The sequence below is a fragment of the Rutidosis leptorrhynchoides genome, chromosome 3 (genome assembly GCF_046630445.1).
Source record: "Rutidosis leptorrhynchoides isolate AG116_Rl617_1_P2 chromosome 3, CSIRO_AGI_Rlap_v1, whole genome shotgun sequence".
NCBI lineage: Eukaryota > Viridiplantae > Streptophyta > Magnoliopsida > Asterales > Asteraceae > Rutidosis > Rutidosis leptorrhynchoides.
The window spans coordinates 567,980,131-568,002,593 of record NC_092335.1 but is presented as its reverse complement, the minus strand read 5'-3'; the positions used below and the strand labels follow the sequence as shown (position 1 = coordinate 568,002,593).

The 22,463-nt window shown below is 33.0% G+C and overlaps 1 long non-coding RNA gene and 1 other non-coding gene across 2 annotated transcripts; one reads left to right on the top strand and one right to left on the bottom strand.

Annotated features, from left to right (window-relative positions):
- Positions 1–5,859: 5,859 nt before the first annotated feature.
- On the bottom strand, positions 5,860–6,439 carry LOC139902787 (uncharacterized). Its single transcript, XR_011777680.1, has 3 exons — positions 6,362–6,439; positions 6,048–6,111; positions 5,860–5,962 (listed from the first exon to the last, which is right to left on the bottom strand). It is a non-coding gene; the product is annotated as an uncharacterized lncRNA (long non-coding RNA).
- A 12,740-nt stretch (positions 6,440–19,179) lies between these two features.
- Positions 19,180–19,253, top strand: TRNAV-CAC (transfer RNA valine (anticodon CAC)). The gene has a single exon. It is a non-coding gene; the product is annotated as a tRNA-Val (tRNA).
- Positions 19,254–22,463: the final 3,210 nt, after the last annotated feature.

Below are 22,463 nucleotides of genomic sequence, written 5' to 3'. Positions count from 1 at the left end.
GCTAATAACTAGTGTAGATGCATGTGTTTGTTTCCCATTAATAGAGTTCAGTAATTACATTATAACATATATAACATAATAACATATAAATCATCATACAAAATATATGTTCAAGCTTCAATATGTTATTAATGATGATGATATTTTTTAATCAAATTAGATGAATCAAATAGAAAACAATATTCAAATATATTCATTCTCAAAACACTTGTAGAGAGTTTGAGCCATCTATCATATATGAACCGACCAATATATAGTACGTGATTATTAAAATATTATTTTTGAAAACCAAGCATTTAAATTTCAAACTTCAGTATTTCCTATCGGTCAAAATTCATGGAGTTTTCTATAATTACTTGCATGGTCACGTGACAATGCGATGGGAAATCTACTATATAAAGATGCCGATAGCTCACTTTCTATACCACAAGCTAGCTTTTAGCCATGGAGGTAACAAAATCACATTTGCTCGTTTGGATCATAGTTGTGACAATATGGACTCACAATGTGATTGTTGCTAATGGAAGAATGCCGAATCAATATGGTGGATATAACCCATCTCCACCATCTCAAACTCCACCATCTTCTCAAACTCCCCCACCCTCTCAAGATAATCAACCACCTCCAACACCTCAAAGTCCTCCTCCATCATCATCTTCACCACCATCTTATGATGTTCCACCACCGTCTCAAGATAATCAACCACCTCCATCATCCTCTTCACCACCATCTTATGGTAATCCACCACCATCTTATGATAATACACCACCGTCTCAAGATAACCAACCACCTACATCATCCTCTTCACCACCATCTCATGATAATCAACCACCTCCATCATCCTCTTCACCACCATCTTATGATAATCCACCACCGTCTCAAGATAATCAACCACCTCCAACACCTCAAAGTCCACCTCCATCATCCTCTTCACCACCATCTTATGATAATCCACCACCATCTCAAGATAATCAACCACCTCCATCATCCTCTTCACCACCATCTTATGGTAATCCACCACCATCTCAAGATAATCAACCACCTCCATCATCCTCTTCACCACCATCTTATAATAATCCACCACCATCTCAAGATAATCAACCACCTCCATCATCCTCTTCACCACCTTCTTATGATAATCCACCACCATCTCAAGATAATCAACCACCTCCATCATCCTCTTCACCACCTTCTTATGATAATCCACCACCATCTCAAGATAATCAACCACCTCCAACACCTGAAAGTCCACCTCCATCATCTTCTTCACCACCATCTTATGATATTCCACCACCGTCTCAAGATAATCAACCACCTCCAACACCTCAAAGTCCACCTCCGTCATATCCTTCACCACCATCTTACGGAAGTCCACCATCATATCAAGGTAATCAGCCGCCTCCAACACCTCAAAGTCCACCTCCAACACCTCAAAGTCCACCACCATCACCTCCTTCACCACCATCTTACGAAAGCCCACCACCATCTCAAGGTAATCAGCCACCTCCATCTCAAAGTCCACCTCCTTCTCAAGGCTATCAACCTCCTCCATCTCAAAGTCCACCTCCTTCTCAAGGCTATCAACCTCCTCCATCTCAAAGTCCACCACCTTCTCAAAGTTCACCACCATCTTATGGAAACCCGCCACCTTCTCAAAGCCATCAACCACCTCCAATGTCTCATAACCGACCACCAACTCATCATCATCATCACCATCAACATCATCATCATCATCATCAACCACCACATTCACCACCACCATCGCCTTCAAGTGGTAACACTCCACCAACTTCTTATTACTCTCCACCACCTTCTCCTGTTCAATATTCTCCACCGCCTCCAACATATGGGTCCGGATATCAGTCCCCACCCTTTGTTCAATCACCACCACCTCCTCCTCAATATCCACCCCCAACACCATCGCCACCTGCATCGCCATCACCTTACCATTACCAACCTCCAAGTCCGTACCTAAAACTCATTTCAACTTAAAAACTCGCTTCACTAGTCATCTACCAGCGTACGTTACTTTTATATGCAACATCGACTACGCCTCATGTTTACTTTTGTTCTTTTACCTATTTCCCATTAATAATCTTGTCGTGTACACGAGTGCTCTATGTACACTGACAATTACTGATCGTTAAAATAAATTATGTGTATTACCATGGACTTTTTGTGTCCAAACATGCTTTATTTGTATCATTTATGTGCACTTAAGGTTGATGATCAATAAAATAAATTTTATTTACATGCTATGAATTTTCTAAGTTATATTATGCATGTGTGTTACAATCTTGATTCTTGTACATATTTCATGAATTTTGTACAAGACATACAAACCTCCAATGACTTCAATCTTTATTGATTAATTAAACAATCACCACAGAATCCGACACAAAAAATAACCAAAGCAGAAATACAATCCTTATTACAAGACTATGAAGGAACAAAAGAAAAATTCAACTCTTAATCACAACTCTCAAACAATTTGTATCAAGATGTTACAGATTCACAAATCCTAATTTGAGCAATATACAGATTCGAGAGGAAACCAAAAAACAGATTGAAAGATATGAAATTAGAAACCTTAAATTCCTATTGAACCAAGCATAAATAAGATTGATTATTTAATCATAAGTTCAACACCCTCCCTCAATCTTATCCATGTAAACATTCTTAATTCCCAATTTATTACAAAGTAACTTATGTTGGGCCTTATTTAAAACTTTAGTAAATATATCTGCCACATGTTCTGAAGTATCCAAAAACTCAGTTTTGATAACACTAGATAAACACTTCTCTCTAAAAACATGAACATCGATTTCAAAATGTTTTGACCTTTCATGGAAAACTAAATTTGCAGCAAGAAGTAAAGCAGATTTGCTATCTCAAAAAAGATTAATCACTAAGTAACTTAACAACCCACATTATTTCACAAGTAGTAGCAGCAAGTGATCTATAATCAAATTCAGTTGAAGATTTAGACACAGAGGGTTGTTTGTTACTTTTTCAACTTATTAAAGATCCACAAAAATATAAAAAAAAATGACCAGAAACGAGCCTTCTAGAACCAAGACATTTACCCTAATTAGCATCAGAATAAGCACCAAGAGAAAACATACCTTCAGTTTTACATATTTAAATTCAGCACCAGAACTGCCTTTCAAGTACCTTAATACTCTACAAGCAGCCTTAACATGTGATTCTAAAGGAGCAAGTATATACTGACTTAAACATTGAACAAAATAAGAGATATCAGGTCTGGTCTTGATAAGGTAGATCAACTTACCAATAAGTTTTTGATATAAAGAAATATCAGTGATCCTCTTATCAGAATCAATTTCATCATAATTAAGAACAGTATTAGGTTTTAAAGGGGTATGCATAAGTTTAGAACCAAGCATACCAAAGTCATCCAAGAGCTCAATATAGTACTTCTTTTGATTCAAGCGCAATCCATTTTTATTTTAACAATTTCATTACGAAGGAAATACTTTAACTCACCCAGATCTTTAATTTTAAATTCTGACTTTAAAAATATTTAACTTTAGTAATATCATCTAAGTTATTTCTAGTAATAATGATGTCACCAACATAGACTAACAAAGCCAAAAAATGATTACCTTTTGAAAAAGTATACACAGAATCGTCATTAACACTTTGAAGTTTGAACAAATCGATTTGCAATTAAAAAGGAATTTCATTTTCTAGGAGCTTGCTTAAGACCTCATAAAGATTTGGTAAGTCTACAAACCTTAGTTCTATCATTATTAAAATATCTTTTATGAAGTGTCATATAAACTTCCTCAACAAGATCACCATATAAAAAACATTATTGATGTCAAGCTAAAACAAAGACCAATTATTCGACATAGCTAAATTTAAAATGCACCTCAAAGTAGGCATTTTGACCACAAGAAAGAAAGTCTTTTGATAATGAAGACCCTCTCCTTAACTATAACCTTTAGCAACTAACATTTCCTTATATTTTTCAATTTCATCATTAGACTTGTATTTAATTTTATAAATTCATTTACAACCAATGGGTTTTCTCCCAATAGGTAAATCAATTATAACCCATGTATCATTTCTAATTAAAGCACCCATTTCATTATTCATGGCGTCTACCCAACATTGTTGTTGAGGATGTCTCCGTTGTAAAGAAAGTTGGTTGCAACTTCTTCTACTATCCAATCTGCGTTTAAGGTATTCTTCAAATTAACCAGTTCATTGATTTGCTAGGTTTTTATATTTATGAATTTAATTGCTTATTATTTGTGTAATTTAGTGTGTCAACTGCAAATTTTTACTATTATTGTTTTTGTTAGGTTGTAATTCTATTTGCTTGCGTTATTCTCTGAGTTATATTAATGGACATCATATGATGCGTTTAGAATGTTGGAAAAATAATCGTTTCTGGAAACCCAAAGCTGACTGAAACAATAACAAAAAGCATTGACATTGCGAATCTGAATTGCGAAAACCTCTCAGTTGTTAGACCTATGGGTGTATTACAATTCTAAATTTCATTTTTTCATTATTGTAACTGTCAAATATATCTTTTATGCAGATTATGGTTTCTTGCTTTTTGAAAACATCACATTCTGAAGTATATCTTGGAGTGAAGGTATGAGTTACTTTATTCGTAAAACCTTGACATGTATGTATACTAGATTTTAAGAGCCCGTGCGTTGCACGGCAACTCTAAAAAATAGTCGTAATGGTTACCATTTGTATAGCATTGTTTGTTGTTGATAGCAGTTTAACGACGAAATACTTTAGTAGTATATGTATTGAAACCAAACAATCTGAAAAATGCATTTTGAACACATAAACCACGAAGTCGCTTATCATTTCTATCTTTCCATAAATTTCACCTAAGTAATATGGGTATAAATGAAGCAAATGCCAAATCGAGCCAGTAGAACTTAAATTTTCCTAGATTGTAGATAGATCTTCCGGTGTTCTTCAGTTAATCCCTCTCAACGTCAATGATGGATTTCACCGGATCTAAGCAAAACCAGTTTATAAACATAACTTTGAATGCAATGCTGGTGGATATCCATTAGTCATTTTGACTTTGTGAAAAGTAAAAATGCAATATTGCTTGCCCATAGTATTTTAACGATGTATTAGTTGACAAAGTATGAATCGGGATGTATTAGTTCACAAAGTATAAAAGAGGGTATAAAAATAATACTACATAATGAACAATGAGTGTTTTGGAGCAACTTGCCTAATCTTACAATATATTGCAACCTGGGACAATTTATGTAGTAACATTAGATGACCATGGACCGCTTGAACAGACAATGGTTATCTAGACCGCTTAGATGCGAAACTGAGCAACTTAGAATACACAAGTATAAATGGTGACTCCAACATGGCAATACATGAGCCCGTGCGTTGCACGATAACTCTAAAAAAGAGTTTTAGACAATACTATATATATATATATATATATATATATATATATATATATATATATATATATATATATATATATATATATATATATATATATATATATCACTTACTTATTTGAGGCCCCTGCCTTTTGCACTGGTGATTTGAAGAATCTGCATAGCACAGTATTCAATTCCCACTTTAACCACAAAAATAAAGGAAGGTAATATGAAATCACTAAAACATTCAAGTAGAAGTGATTGGTACATTTTTTTTTATTTTAGGCAAACTTTGACCCATTCAATTCTTTTAACCCACATCACCCTTAAAAGTAGCTTGCTTTACCTGATACAACGTAAAGTGAAGAATATTCTTATCCACCTTAACCTGACACCTTTTCTTGGCAAAGATAACTACAGATTCAAATGCAATAAAGTGATTTTGTATACTCCGTATGAGACCTCACTATGTAACCAAATAAACAATTACTACATATAAAAAATAACCCTAATAAACCAAAAGAGTTCCTCTCTCATCCATTTCCACAAAAGATCTATCAAAACAAAACATCTTACATTACTAAAAAATTAAATGTTAGAACTGAACCTTTTATTAAATAAAACATAAACAAAAATTACGTTGTAAGACATTTAGATGAAGGATATGATTGTCGACCAATACGACGTCAAAAATGTTGTAGAACTGAATATTATAATCGGATGACTAAAATTAATATACTAATAAATAATAAAAAAGATACCTTGAAAAGCCATACAATCATCAATCTATTGCGGTAACAAAACCCATATATAATTACTAATAAACAAAACACTATTAATTTGCACTCAATATTTCTTTTCGTAAACTAATACACGATGATGGTGCAATCATATTGTTCAAAACTAAATAGCATAGAAAATGAATAATAATGAAGTTGAACAATGAAACTCACTTTTTTACCATAAGTTTTGGTGAGAATTAACTTTTTTGCTTTAGTCTTCACATCATTCGAATCTGAGTCGATAGCATTATATCCTATCAAAAATATTAACAATATATGATATTCAGTATAAAATCAATCACCAAAACGCATATCAATCTATTCATTCTCCCATACCCCACTCATATGGGATTGGGTATTGTTGTTGTTATTGTTGTAATCTATTCATTCTATGAAAAAATATACATAGAAGGTGTTGATTTGAACTGGATGCACCCTTCTAATCCAAGCTTAACCCTATAATCAAAACATTAAAACTAAGTCATTTACTCCTTATAAAACCAAGTAAAATGACCCATATAACTGCACCAATAAGAACATGAAATAAACATGTGAAAGAAATATCTGAATATAGACAAGGGATCATCAACATAATTACCTGGGAATCCATAATCACTACCTGAAACATATGAGTCAAAATTGGGTTAGCTACAGGCCTGCTGCATTTTTATTGTCCTAAAAGTTCATCTACAAGTCATATAAACGAAGGTCCATAAGTCAGAAATCTAGAAAAGGGTCTAACTAAATATAAAATCCTGAAGTCAGTGTAATTAACTCTAAACACAATTAGTTACCAACCCTGCTTTTTATAATAACCATATATCATCATTTACATAAATAATTCACCAATGCATCGACTCCGAGCCATCATTTTACCAACCCTTATGACTGAAAAATAAGTCAATCACATACATTAGTTCCTACCCATTTTTACCTTCCTGCTATATCCATGAGATGATAAAAAAAAAAACTCAAATGAAAAATAATAACAAAAGCAACTTATAGAATCACATATAATCTCTCAGCGGATTAAACTATTACCTAACTTTTAGACTCTAAAACAACACTAAGCAACTACATACAATGACAAGTCCACCTTCCAACCTTGAGTTATGATTTATGCAGGTTGCTAAGTTGCTACATGGGTAACATATTATGGGTCAACCTGACCCGTTTTGACCCTCCCACTTTTCCATCTCTAGTAGTAACTATAAACCATAATTACAAAAAGATAACAAAGTAACGACCTACAGTTCGTTTTTACCACCATACTAATGAAATTCCCTTGTAACAAATGATCTCGTACCATTACACCAATAAAAGACCTTTTTAACTACCATCATACCTTAAATTTAAGGTTAAAGGAAAAATTCAATGAATTTTCACATTCTGATGCAAAATTTCACACGTAATATATAGATTCAAACTCTCTCATAATCGATTTGTAATATTGTTACAGAGTCATACTTATACACAACAATCAAGTTCAAAATTGCACAAATAATACACACAAATAGCATCGAGATTCAATAACCGAGAGTCATTTATCAAACTAAAACTAAGCACCTAAGTTACTCATAATTTTAGTATTAATTATCCTTAAATTTACACATTTCATCCTACTGGTAAAAAAAATGAATACAGATAGATCTGTATATATTGAGTACTATAACTCAAATCCCTATTACATAATCAAGCAACCTGAATGAAAATTTGAGCATTAATACTCGTTAAATCGACGCATTCAAAGTCAATATGTTACAAATATCTAAATACAAAAAATATGATATAATGTATAGATATAGAATTTGTATATATCAATTAGTAAAATAAATAATACCTGAAGGAAAAAATACATCAGCGTAAGGAAGACTGGAAGAGTAATGGATTCAAGCAAGCAACTATTCTTCTTTCCAACAACACAAACACACAAAGGCCAAAACCCTTGAATTTTGCTCATCGCCACAACAAAAGCAGAGCCGTTCAATTTTGACTGGTATACCTACACACAAAAATCAATTGATAAAAAAAACCTTAGACACGATCAAACCCTAATTTTGGGCCAGATCTTCAGTCCATTGAAAGAAAAATACAAACCCTAAATCAAAAATACAAATCACAAAAAAAAAAAAATACACGCCGTCAAAAATACAAATCAAAAATACAAACACACAAAAAAATACAAATCACAAAAAATAAAAAAAAATAAAAAAAAATAAACAAACCTCTGATTGAAACGCCGTTAACCCTAAATCTTTCCAAACTCTAAATCATTGCAAACACACGCCGTCTTCATGTGTATTCCAACCACCAGATGATTTCCGGCGATTTGAAGAAAATGACGTACCAACGAGTTTAATTATACCGGAGTTATTATATAAAAATTGTACCATTCGGTTTGTAATTTTGTAGGGAATAATTCTGTTGTAGCGGCGACGGCGATTATGACCGCTGGAGGCCATAATCGCCGGTGGAATTGGCTAGGTCGTGAGAAAGTTGAGAGAGAGAGAGAGAGTCTTCTGATTTATATTCCGTATATGATTATTATCACTTCATCACATAAAGCGTGACTATCACTGCCAAGGTGTCAGTCTGACAATTATCCTGACAAAACTCTTCCACGTGTTAATCATAAAATTAATCAGAATTAATTTTTGTTAATTACTAAAAAAAATGACGCGTGTCCCAATAAGTCTCCCTCTTCAAAACCGTCACCACCCACAGCTTTCTTTCTCTCTCTTCTAAAATCTGAAAACCTCAGCCCCTTTAAGCCGGAGATGAAGGCCGAACACTACCGCAATCGACACGCCACTACCACTAATTTATCCGTTACAATTTTACGCACCTAATGGTATAAATTTTGTAATCATCCGATTGTATTGATTTTTTTGCCCTAATTTTCTGTTTTGATTCAACGATGGTGACGACGATGGCTATGATGAATACGAAGATGAGTTCGATTGTTACGGAGACTAAAGAAATCTGAGGTTTGTGGTGGTTGTAACAATTATGTTGGTGTTTTTCGATGGTTTAATATGATCGATAGTTTGCCCAGATTCAAGTCTCTGTCCTTCATCATTGGCAAACGATGGCAAACGATTTGCAGGTTGTATATTCTTTTAACTTTTGATTGTTAAATTTCACATTAGATGATCTGGTAGATATGATTATTTGAAATATATGTTTTTGATTGTATGCTTTATAGATACAAGTTAGGCGAATTTGAAGCTGTGAAATCCATTTATCATGCGTCCGGAAATGAAAACATGTGCAGGTGTCTCTCATTGTTAGATATTCACTTTATTTTCCCTTAATACGATGTTTTCCTATTAATGGTCATACTTGTACACATTAATTAGACTTATTTGCACTTTTGTGAAATTGTTTCAACACACTTTTGCAGAATTGCAGATGTCGTAGAAGTAATTGAAGAATTTAAGAATGGTACGCATGATTCATCTACAAAAGAGGTAACAATTAATCTTCGACTTACTTTACATACGATTGCAATATTAATGCCTCTTTAGTTATTAATTTTTTACTCTGTAAGTTCTCTTGCAGTTGTATACCTATGCATCACTTCGATTATGTGTAGAATAGACAGTTAACTTTTATAAAACTTAAATAACACTACTTCAACTGCAAATGTTACTGCTCAACTTATGGATTTGAAGAATAGAAGCACAAATCAGACGCCAAGTATAGAAGATACCAACACAGGTATTCTCAATCAATGTTTATTTTGCATATGGTATTGTTTATGGTTTGGGTTCTCAGAATTCTTCATGCTGATATTTTCATTAAATATGGTAGGTTTGTTTTTAGTATATCAGTTTATAGCTCTCAGATTCACCTTACATATCAATAGGTCGTCCTCTACTTCAGTACTCCAACTGTATGATGTGGAGCTTAGGTCTGTTTCCAACTATTGGTGATCATGGTGTTGATGAGATTTCGGCCAAAGAGGCAAGTGAAGGTATGTTATCTTGGTTATTCAATTATGTTTTTTACGTGTAGTTTCTGCATTTGTGAAGTTCATTTATCCTGACAAATGTAATCGGTCAAGTGAGCATCTAACTGTTTGTTCTTCAGCTGCACTTGAGCATAGATTCTCTGGTGAAGAAAACACATGTTTGTTCCTAATGTTTCATCTGTGTGTAATTCTTCATTTATATTTACTTTTTTACATACGGTGGCTGATTGTAGTATGCGTTTTGTGTTTGAATAACTTATTTCTCAAGCTTTGTGCTTTATTGAATACGTCATAATCTTTGAGTAATTGCACGAAGTCATTAGCGATTTTATATTGGTGAGTAAAAATAAGTGGATAAAATGTGTGGGTAATGTGGTTGCTTTTTATAACGTTTTAAGTAATGGATACTGCTGTATTAGTATTTCATAATTCATACATAATTTTATGCTTTTTTCCAAACAAAAAAAAGATACAAACAAAAGTAAACTTTCCATCGTCCAAAGACAGATAGGAACCCAGTGTATCCATGTATCAGTGCCACACCAAGAAACAAATTGGAGGTGGCATGCTGGTCGGGTCGACAGGTTGGGTAAATAGTTATTACAGGTTTGGCTTTTTGGCTGTTTGGCTTGAAAGGGCATTTTTATTAAGGATTGAATTTGGTACTCGCTAAAACACGCTAGACGGGTTTAGCTTTTCTGTTCCATTTATAGTAGGATAAATGTGTTAACTATGATTATAAAACATGTTAGTACATGAGTAATGATATTAACTTATTTCTTTGAAAAGATTTACATGATTGTACACATCTAGAGTAAGACTTTGAGTGACTTTTACCTGTTAAACCCGTTCCTGGACCAGATATTATTATTTGACATGTCTGACTTAGAACGTTATGTACATGAACATATGCCATTGTTATTATACAACCTTCGATGAAACTGGCCATTCTTCAACCTATCATGTCAATTATGGTGATCCCTCATTTTATCATGCCATCTGTTCAGTTTCAACCACAAAGTTTGTCCATGTCATTTATATATTTATGTACAGATTGCGTATAATTTTTGTATTATAATATTATAATATATGATCATTGCGGGTCTGGATGATTTTAATTAACAGTCATGGATCTAACGGGTTTACATTCAAAGTTGATCAAGGTATTATACTCCTTTTTACTTTTAGTTACTTATCTTTTTATTGCATTTTAGAGTAAGTAAACATTCTTGAAGTCGTTATGCCAACAACAATACTCATGTCATTGTTTAGATTTACTTTTATATTATCTAATCAGGAAAATGTAATTATTGAAAACGTATGGGTTGAGGATATTTGTGGGGCTTACGATATCACTCAGTTATAGAATCTCATGGTCTTCTCATCCAATATAGTTTTGGTAAATTGTACATCAGTCGTTCTCTCATGGGCTCTTACCTGGTTTCTTTTTTTAATGTCTGCGCGGCACGGGTTCTAAAAGTTGCATCTAAGGTTCTTAACTTTTTCAGTTTATATGTCAACGTTATATCCATATGTAAATGAGACCTTCATTTCCTAATCAGTGTTTACTTGAGTACTGTATTTTGCTTTGGTCTAGATTGTACCTTTGAAACGTGTTATTCCAGTCACTCAGTATCGACTATGCGACTCAAATAAGTTGTTTTAAATAGACCTACATGAATAATTACGAGGTCGATATATGTGCAGGGATTTTAACAAGGTCGATGAGAAACTTCTAGATCCTGTACTTGAAGCCTTGGGCCAGAGGACTTGTGGGCTATCCACTCTCAATCTGTTTCACCCAGGCCTCACAAGAAGTAAAATTCTTCTTGGAAAGCAATACAAAATGCAACGCTTCTTAAATCATATTATCATTATTTCGTTACTTACATGTTTTCTATATCATCATCATAAGTCATAAACTTCCTTATACTACCATGTGCTTTTGTAGATCACTGCAAGTGGTGAAATAATTGGTTGCACCTAATGATAAGAAAGCTTTTTTCTATAATTTTATTTATTTATTTATTTATTTATTTTTTATTTTTTACCTCTTGCCTATAATTAATGAGCATGAAAAATACACTTGCTATGTTTGATTGGTGAGTTTCTCACAACTGCATGGACTTTATGGAATCGATGAGAAAATACATGTTTTCAGCATATTTCAATTTTTGAAGAGTACCCATTTGGGAGACTTCGACCCGTATGACCAATTGGGTGTCGATGCAGCTAACGGTTAATTTAGATAGATCATTTTTTATTTATAGTGAATTATTATAACTATACTAACCTGTCTATTTCGGTGTCTGCTCAGACTCCGACACACATTTGCTTGATAATAGACTTTTGCCCTGGAGGGCAATTATTTGCGTTGCTCGACAAACAACCGCTGAAATTGTTCAAATAAGATTCTGCAAGGTACCTCTACTACTTAGCATATATATTGTAGTAATTTATTTATAAATTAATTGTGTGTTGTTCAACCATAATTTAATACCCAATGCAATATGTATCTGCAGGTTCTATGCAGCAGAAGTTGTAATTGGCTTATAGTATCAACACTAAAGGTACGTAGTTATTCTTACTCAAATATATGTGCAGCCATTAATTAGCCATGTTTTCTAATTTGTCATTAATTGAAAAATCTAACAACTCTTTAGCAAATACTAGGGTGACAAAGAGTTCATTTGTACACAAATTAATATCAGTGTCTATGAAACATACTATTCTGAATGTGATCACTATGTTATTCATGGGTGGCTCTCTTCTGCTAAATGTGTAAGTCTAAATATTATGCTGTGTAAGGAGAGAGTCCTGCTTTTTTTTTTGTTCTTGACTTGCAGTTCCGAAGGCCTTTACAAAAAAAAAAAAAAAACAAAAAAAAAAAAAAAAAACTGATTATTATATAGGCTCAATTCTCAATAATTTACTGTCTTCTACTTTCTACTAACTATCTACATCATCCATATTTCATTATGGATTTGATTTCATTCAGTTGCATTATGAGTTTAATTTGATTCAATTTTATAATGGGTTTGATTTGATTCAGAAATGGCGAGTACTATATATAAAGTCAACTATTTTATTGGTTACTCTAGCTTTTGGTGGTGGTGCTTTTACTTTGTGGGTGGTAGTGGTGGTTTTATGCTGGATAATCAACCTTAAGCATCTTTAGTCGCAAAGAGGTAAACCCCTTTGGTTAGTTTCTTCTGTTTATTTTTTTATATTCAATGCCATCTTCAATTTTTATAGAATTTCAATTTATTGTAATTTTTATTGAAGCAAGATAAATGTTATAGTGTTTGTTTGTTTTTTTTGTTTTTTTTGTTTTTTGTTTTTTGTTTTTTTTTGTAACCTGGGTATCCAACTTTATTTTATAACTGACTAATCCCAGGGCAACCACCCGCTTTGCGAGCAGTCCGGAGTCATTGCAGGTGAACCTCTGTGACCATGATAGAGAATAACTTTGTGGGTGCCTGGAATCGAACCCTTGACCTCCACATTGGAAGGTAAGAGTCTTACCATGCCACCACCACTATCATGGTGGTTGATCTACAACTTATGGTCATCATCAATAATAAAGTGGTATTTGTGTACTTTAAGGTCAATTTGGATTTCTTGAAATCATGTTACTCATTTGATGCATTTCGTTGAACAATTATTACTTCTATACTGATATTATGTGATTCTTGGTTTATGTTACAATCCATGTTACCACCGTCTCGATCATCCTGTGCACCCAAACCAATAAACACATGTTCTAAAGTACTGTTAATATGGTGTTTGGAATGTATGTTATGTTGAATTATTACCATAAATACTATATACAAATTTTTTGTTGTCGTTTTCGGTTGTTGTGGATTGACGTTTCGTCACGTTCACTCAAATGTCATAGAAATTGTAGTTATGATGATAAATGATTCTCGGTTATGTGCTACAATTCGAAAAATGGTTTTATGGTGAATGCTTCGACTGAACTGGATGACTTTTTCAAGTTAATTTATTTATCTACCAGAGAATATGATTTTAAAATAGGTATGTTCAATGTAAAGAAGAATGCAATACTTTACATATGAGTCATTAGTTGGATGATGATATATTTACTTTTTTATTGTTAAGAGGTGAAGGGTACTATTAATGTGCAACTTTGTGTGTGCAACTCATCTACTGGAATTTGCTTATATTTTTAGATATATAATTAGGTCGCATTCTTTGACAGATGGGTAAGAGAAAGATGGATCTTGACATTGTTTGTTTAATTATCTACTATGATGTTTTATTTTCAATGTTTATTTGTTATTGTCATCATTAACTTATGTTTTAATAATTAGTGTAATTAGAGCCATCCGTGCAACGCACGGGCTCTCAAAGTCTAGTATAAGTAAAAATTAGGTTAATGGACTTTTTGATAGGGACACGTGTTTCTTTACGGGAATTAAGAAGCATTTAGAGTATTAATTTAAAAATTACACGTGGAAAATGAAAGGGAGGGACATTGTTCAGATGTGAACTCTAGGCTTTGTAAAAGGTAGAGAAGATAAGGGGTGGCAAATATAAGTTTTAATATACTTTTTTGTAACGATATGGGATGAACTACTTTATTTAACATGATTGCTAAAACCATACATTAACAACAAAAACTTTTAGGTGGTTTTATGCATTTAATAAATTTTGCATGACGTTAACCATCTTTTCTTATACATATGTAGTTTTATCTTAACATATATGGTTGTTTAAAAATAAGACATTAGGAGTCATCCGATTATCCGAAGAAGAAGATATGCAATCGTTGGTGGAGCTAATACAGCTTTTAGTAGTCGTAAAAGAAGATTTAGTACGTGTTACTTGGATACCTAAAGGTTCGTCATAATTTAATTTAGAGGTGGTAAAATGGACGGTTAGTTCAAGTCATGAAAAGTAAACTTCTTGATTGGGTTGACCCAAAATACACTCTTTCTCCATAACATATAGTTATTGTTTTAGATAATAACTACGTTAAACATGATTACCATAATGATTTTTTTTTTTTTTTTTTTTTTTTTTTTTTTTTTTTTTTTTTGAAAGGCAATGTTAGTGGTTAGCTCACGAAGTTAATTCACGAAAATCCCCCCCCCCCCCCCCCCCCGAGACTCGAACCCTGGTCTCCTCGAACACCATGTTAACATGGTGACCAATGAGGCAAAGCCCCATTGGCATGATTACCATAATGATGACCTTTTATTAAAATGTTAAGGAGATGTCATGCAGCTAAAGAACAGTTGTTCAGCCCATTTGACCCGTTTCATATGCTGCTAATCTTTATTTTATTATTTGACCCGTAAGAGTTGAAAGGTAACCAAGAATCCTCATTCACAAGTAAAACTAAAGTCAGATCTGTTGCTTCGTTTCACTAAGTACCCACTCTAACTTCTGCATTTTCTACGCTCAAAAATATAGGTGAAAACGTAAAAAAGATAGAGGAAAAAGGCATTGTGATGACCTCTTGAGCAACTCTATTTGTCTTTTGTTACAAACAAACCATAAAATGTTAGTACTGTATGCAACTACAGTTACCAACAGTTTCTACACAAATGATTGTTGATGGAAAAAGTAAGTCACTTCATACATATATCAACTAGTGAACTTCTGTTCTAAGTAAAATAGTAAATCAAGATTGCAACATTTATGATAACAGGACCATGTTATTCGAGTTTTACTGTAATGAATCATATTGCATGTTTGATTTCAATTCCGACCAGACTTAAGCAGGGCCGGTCCTGAGTGTTCTGTTGTCCGGGGCGAATCGATCAAATAATGCCCCCTACTCTATTTATAAAACAAGTGTTCGAAAGCTAATCAACTTATATAACTCATTTTCACGTTAATTTTTTTAAATAAATTTAGTGTGACAATTTGAAGAGATAAACTACAATAAAAGTGATGACTTCGAGTCTAGTTAAAATTTTTTTAGTGTCTTTTTGTTTTCATACGTGATTTAATTAATGCGTAAATTATAAAAGAAAAATATCAAGTTTACATTTTTATTCTTAAACATTTTTTTCAAAAATTGACATCTTAAAAAGATTCATTTTTATATTATTCCAAAATTTGTGTCACAATAAAATAGGACTTTCAAAAAAGAACGTTTGTTCCTTGTAGAAATAATTAAATTAAGGAAGATGTAAAAATAAGTAGTATTATGGAGTATTATATTAAGAAATCGGTAAACTTATTTTATGAATTCACATTATTATGGCACCTCTATTGCTAGAGTAGAATTTCAAAATTCATACGTGATTGTACAATTCGCTATATCTGTTGTACGATATATTGAATTTTAATAAAATTAACACATCTGACAAAGTAAAAAAAAGTTTACAAAATCAAGGAACAAAAGATTTTTTCTCTTTCCAACTTTTAACTTTTTCTTCCTCTCCTTTCCTCCATGAAATTTCTCCTCTGAACTTATAAAAAAAACTCAACCGTACTTAAAAAAAAAACTCAGAATTCCAGATTTGATGCCCCTTAAAATGTGATGCCCGGGTGCGGTCGCCCCACTAGCCCCACCCTAGGACCGGCCCTGGACTTAAGACACCAGTTTGCTATGTAGCAATCGTTAGTCAATCTGACCTGCTTATTAGGTACCTATAAACTGTTACCCATTATATCTCGAGGCTTTTATAACAAAAACATATTTTTGATGTTCGTACCAAAATAGTAGCTTCATGTATCTAACGAAACCGTGGATTGCCATCGAAATTATTGTTCGTAACCGCCATATGAAGCTGCAAATGACAACACACACAAAAATTACAAAATTAGTTTGATGCCATCTTCCATTAGAAAAGATCTTCATAAGATTGTGGGTTAAATCAGCGACTTTCCATTCGTGAGATACTAAATTATATTTCTCAACATACTTCTGAACACCAAAATTGGTGGTAGCTACGTAACTACCCTCCAACAAATAGCAGCTACTATTAACAAAACAGGTTATCATCTATTAATCTCTCATAGTTTTCTTTAAGTTTTTTTTTTTGCCGTGAGTTAATTACTCCGATACTACTATATATTCTGTACTAATTCTCTTACTACCTTTCAGTGTTTTGTAGAATTTTTTTTTTTTCAAATTAACATACAGTGGCACATAACCTCCACAATCATATGGGAAACTAACATCGATTATTTTATCCTATTTTATACAACATAATAACTTCTTAATTGCTTTCATGCTGCAAATTTCACTTTTGAGGAAAGAATATGCCAGACAGGCCGCAACTGAGATAAAATGTTTCTGCTATATTTGACTAATCAACAGCAAATCACTAAATCTGGTGATGTTGGTGTATTTGTTGGTCGCCTGCTCTTTCCCGTTTCAATGCCTAAAAATGTACACGCTCCATGGAGTTTTGTCGTACACGGTGTCCAGCTGGAAGGTATCTATTTCGATTCCAGTTTTAGTTTTAATTGATATGGTCTCGACTGTTTAATGATGTCAGAGGTAATCTTGCAATCGGTGTCATGAGTTCCGGTTGTGAACTTTGTTGCTATAATTTTGGCCTTTTTGTATATCTTAGCATCTAAATAGTTGTAAATATATACCGGCACGCTTTGGTGTTACTATGTTTGTAGGTTGTCGACGACGTTGTACATGGAACGGCACAAGTAACTCTTATACTGTTTTCATATATGTTAGCGTCAATTGAATTATTCAACAATTGACTAACTAGAGTTTTGTTGCACCTTCCGTGTAGATATTGCTTGCATTGTGAATTATGATTCGATAGCAAGGCACTGAATTCAACAGGAAACGAAGTCATCTCTTCACTAGAATTAATTAGCGCAGTTTTAGTGCTACCGTAGCCATTTTTGTGTAATCAACAGTAAGTTTTGTAAAGCATAACATTATGTACTTGGGTAAATTGGAACAATACGTAATTATTTAACGCTATGTATGAACGCTACGCATTTTGGAATAGTCCGTAAGCTATGCATCGAAGCCATAACCAAAATCAAACAAAACTTAGCCGCCGCAACGCGCGGCCGATACCACTCTAGTTAGTTATTTAATTTTCTCAATCAGAGATATCAACAACCAAGAATTGATTACGTGTACTTGTGGACTTTTGATGGAATGATGGAATTGAGTTGATTAAACTCCATGTTCTGGCCATCAGATGATTGCAATTAGAATAAACTGAAAAATGAAAATGATATGATGGAGTTGGTATTATTTTGATTGATTTATATTTATTTAGAGTTTTTGATTTAAATTAAATTTGTATGTATGGGGTTTTGAGATGTAAAAGAAAATGCGGCATTAAAATAAATTGACATATTTACTCTCAAGTAAGAGAGTAAAAGGACTAAACTGTCCATCATGTGTTTTTACGTGCTTTAGTTAATTAGGTTAGAGTAATGATTGTTAAATTTTGGGACTATTCGTGATGTATGCTAATATGTTTGGACCAATCATAATCATTTTAAACTTTAGTCCCTAACTTGATTTCTAATATAAAGTTTGAGGATCAACCATAGATTTTTTTTCTTTTTATTCGACTATCATATTACTCTTACTATTGTAATAATAAGTTGTGTTATTCTTAGTTACAATGGCGGATCCAGGAAAATTTTTCATCGGGGGCGAATTTTTTTTTTTAAAACGTAGGGAATTTTTTTTTGCAGAATATAGCTGTTTTGGGGCAAAATATAGAGTTGTTTGAGAAAACTTTGAAGGTTTCTGGGCAAAATACGAGTTTTTGGGGCAAAATATGAAGGTTTTGGGGCAAAAAAAAATTTCCACCGGGGACAAAATCGAAAAACCGAAAAAATTTGCACTAAAATTTCGAAATCCACCGGGGGCGGGCGCCCCCCCTCTTAATACACTGGATCCGCCAGTGCTTAGTTATATATATGGTCACTAATATATAAAGATAATTAACATGTAAATGTAGAAAATGCAATAGATGAGAGTATTTGCGAAATTCAAATGCGTTATATAATTAATTGAAAAAGGAAAACAGTCAACTATATTGTCTGGGTGGTGTAGTCGGTTATCACGCTAGTCTCACACACTAGAGGTCCCCGGTTTGAACCCGGGCTAAGACATTAGTCCTTAAAATTTTTAAAGCAGCAATACCTTTTATAAATATTTTTTCTGAAAAAAGATACATAAATAACGTATCCAAATAAGGGTGAAAAACAGAAAAAAACCGAGGACCGAACCTGAGCAAGTAATTTCGGTGTGGTCCATTATCCCTAAATTTTATATTTTTCGGTCCACGGTAGGGACGGGTCAAAACAGAAAACGGACTGGACTGAAATATTTACATGTTAGCCATCTATAATTCAACAATAGTCACTAGTATTATTGTCTTCTTATTATATTTTTTACTTTAAGATAATGTCTTCATTCGTCATTTTTATCTTTTTTTGAGATCATTGCATACACTTCTTCATTTCTCCATATAGTTGTGCTTAATATTATTAATAATAATAGTCTGGTTTTATAAAAAATACACTTATGGATAATATATATTTTGTAGGTCCTAAAATCATTTTATTTTAAACTAAAGAACTCATTTAAACATATCATCTAAATAAAATCTTTCACCCAAGTTTGGATGGGTTCCTTGTACTCAGGGGCGGATCTTAGTAGAGATAGAGAGGGGCATCTGCCCCTACTAAGATTTGAGTAAGTAGTGTTATATATATAATGATTTTAGAGTAAATAATAGTTTGTGATTTTTTTTTTCAAAAAGAAATGGAGAAAATAGATACTCCTTTCGTCCCAAAATAATTGTACTGTTTGACTTTTCAAAGTCAATTTACTAAGTTTTGACTTTAAATATTTGTTGGTTTTTGCTATAAATTATTTGATGCAATTTACATGAATAGATTCATTTTCGAGTATGTTTTCATTTGGTATAAATTTCATTCGATATTATATAACACAAACAAAGATATTTGAAGTCAAAGTTTAAGAAAAAAACTCAAAAAGTCAAAACAGGACAATTATTTTGAGACGGAGTGACTATAAATGGAGGTTGAAGAAAGAGAATATGAAGATAACCTATGTTTGTATCTTATGCTGTAAAAGTTGAACTATTATTACCATCTCATCAGATCTTTTAAAAACGAGGATGTGAATATACAATTACAAAAGTACTCTGATAATGATTTCTTTAATTTCTTTAATAAGTTATTGTTATTATTATATTGTTATTGTTATAATTTTCTCTGATATATATGTATATATGTTTGAAGATAAAATGCGTTAATTATCATATATATTTGAAATATTATGAAGTTAACTATATACATATTTATTTACTAGTAATATTATGAAATGCATTAATTTTTGTTAAATAAGTTTTGTACATAAAATATTTTTTGCCCCCTCTAAACGTTTTTTCAAGTTGAGCCACTGCTTGCACCCTCAAGTTCTCATGAGCAAGTTTTTTGGCGCTAAAGTATGTGCAAAGTGGTTAACAGGAAACAACAAATACACATTTTGTTTATCTGACATGTTTCTGGAACAACCTTCTAAGAGTTTATGGGATATTCAAGGTACATATATCGATGTTATAATGCAAGTATTCATAACTAATACGGTGTACCAAATATCTCTTATAGTCTTACATAACCAAGAATAATACATACACATTGTGAGCAAGTTGAAGATCAAAATGAAAATAGACGCTTTTGCTACGTCTCATGAGAATTAGACCGGCTGTAATCGCAATTCCATCTAGTCAATGTTGAGTGTACTCAAGTGGGACGGTTCTTTTCCGAAAATCGAACCTAAAATTATGGAACCAAACCGAACCGGAATTATTTGGTACGGTCCTCGGTACGACTTCCTTCATTAATTTGAGACTCGGGACGGAACCAAACCAAATTAGTGTGGGATGGAATTGTACCATGCACATGCCTAGATCCGAAGATCAACAAAGTGTAAAATCAAATCAACAAAAATAAGTAATCAAGCCTAAATCACACCGCATAAAAACGAAAAAAATGAGTTAAGCTAAAATACACCACCAAGAGGGTGGATGTACATTTAAGATAGCTACTTACACAAACGAGACTTGTTACCAAGACCCTAAATTGGAAACACCTAAACCATTCTCGACAGACCACCAAAACCAACAGAATAAGACTGAGGCCTAATGATCTGCCAAAAGCAGAGACCAAAACCAAAACCCCCGGACGCCGCAGATCGTCACAAGCCGCTACAAGAGGGGTCCCACCTCAAAAGACTCGTCCTGCCCTGATCACGGAAATCATATTTATAATAGAACAATCGTCACCTGGTCCAAAATTTGAATTCGAAACCAAAAAGAAAGAAATGGTACGGAAAACCCACGAGATCCTCCATCAACTGGGTGGTGGACCGCCCATTCGACGGAGAACACCTCGTTGCCACAACATAATTTATTTGTTGAATTTAATGTTCCTTTTCAGTATACACATTTAATTAACAAAGTGATCAACTCACCTTTTCATAACAAATTTAATTTGTTTTTGTGTATTGGACTTAGGGGTGTAAATGAACCGAGTTACTCGCGAGCTACTCGAGCTCGACTCGTTAAATATTCTATTCGAGCCGAGCTTAAACGAGCTCGAGCCCGAGCTTGAACTTATTTAAAGCTCGTTAAACGAGCCTGAGCTCGAGCTTCATATCTCGAGCTCAACAAGCTCGCGAGCCTAAACGATCTTTTCACTTATATAACACCAAAATATTAATTTTTAATAATTTTACATATAATTGTATAATAATTACTATTATATTAATAATATTTAAAATAATTATAGTTAATCTTATTATTTGTGGATAAAATTTCTGAAAGAATTACTTTGAAATATAATAAAAATAAATAATTAAATAATTAGGCTCGAATCGAGCCGAGCTCGAGCTCGAGCTTTATAAAATCTAAACGAGCCGAGCTCGAGCATGGCAGAGCTCGAGCCTGGCCGAGCTTGGGCTCGGCTCGTTTATAGCCCTATTTGGACTTTAATGAGTTACATATTTAAATGGGTTTTGGAAGATTGAAAGCCAGAGTAGATGTTATACTAGATGAAAATATTACCTTGTTAGTAAATATCGTTAGAGAGAAAGTTATACATAGTTTTAAAAATTTGGTTTATACATATTATATAGCTCAAAGTTACTATGAAGAAATACTGATATTAAATTTATATATGGAAAATCAGTATTAAAAAAATTATTTATACTTTACATTAATTTATTTGGTTTTGTAAAATTAAATATAATGAACTTAAGTGTAATGCTAAAGAATACGTTTAGCATTCTCC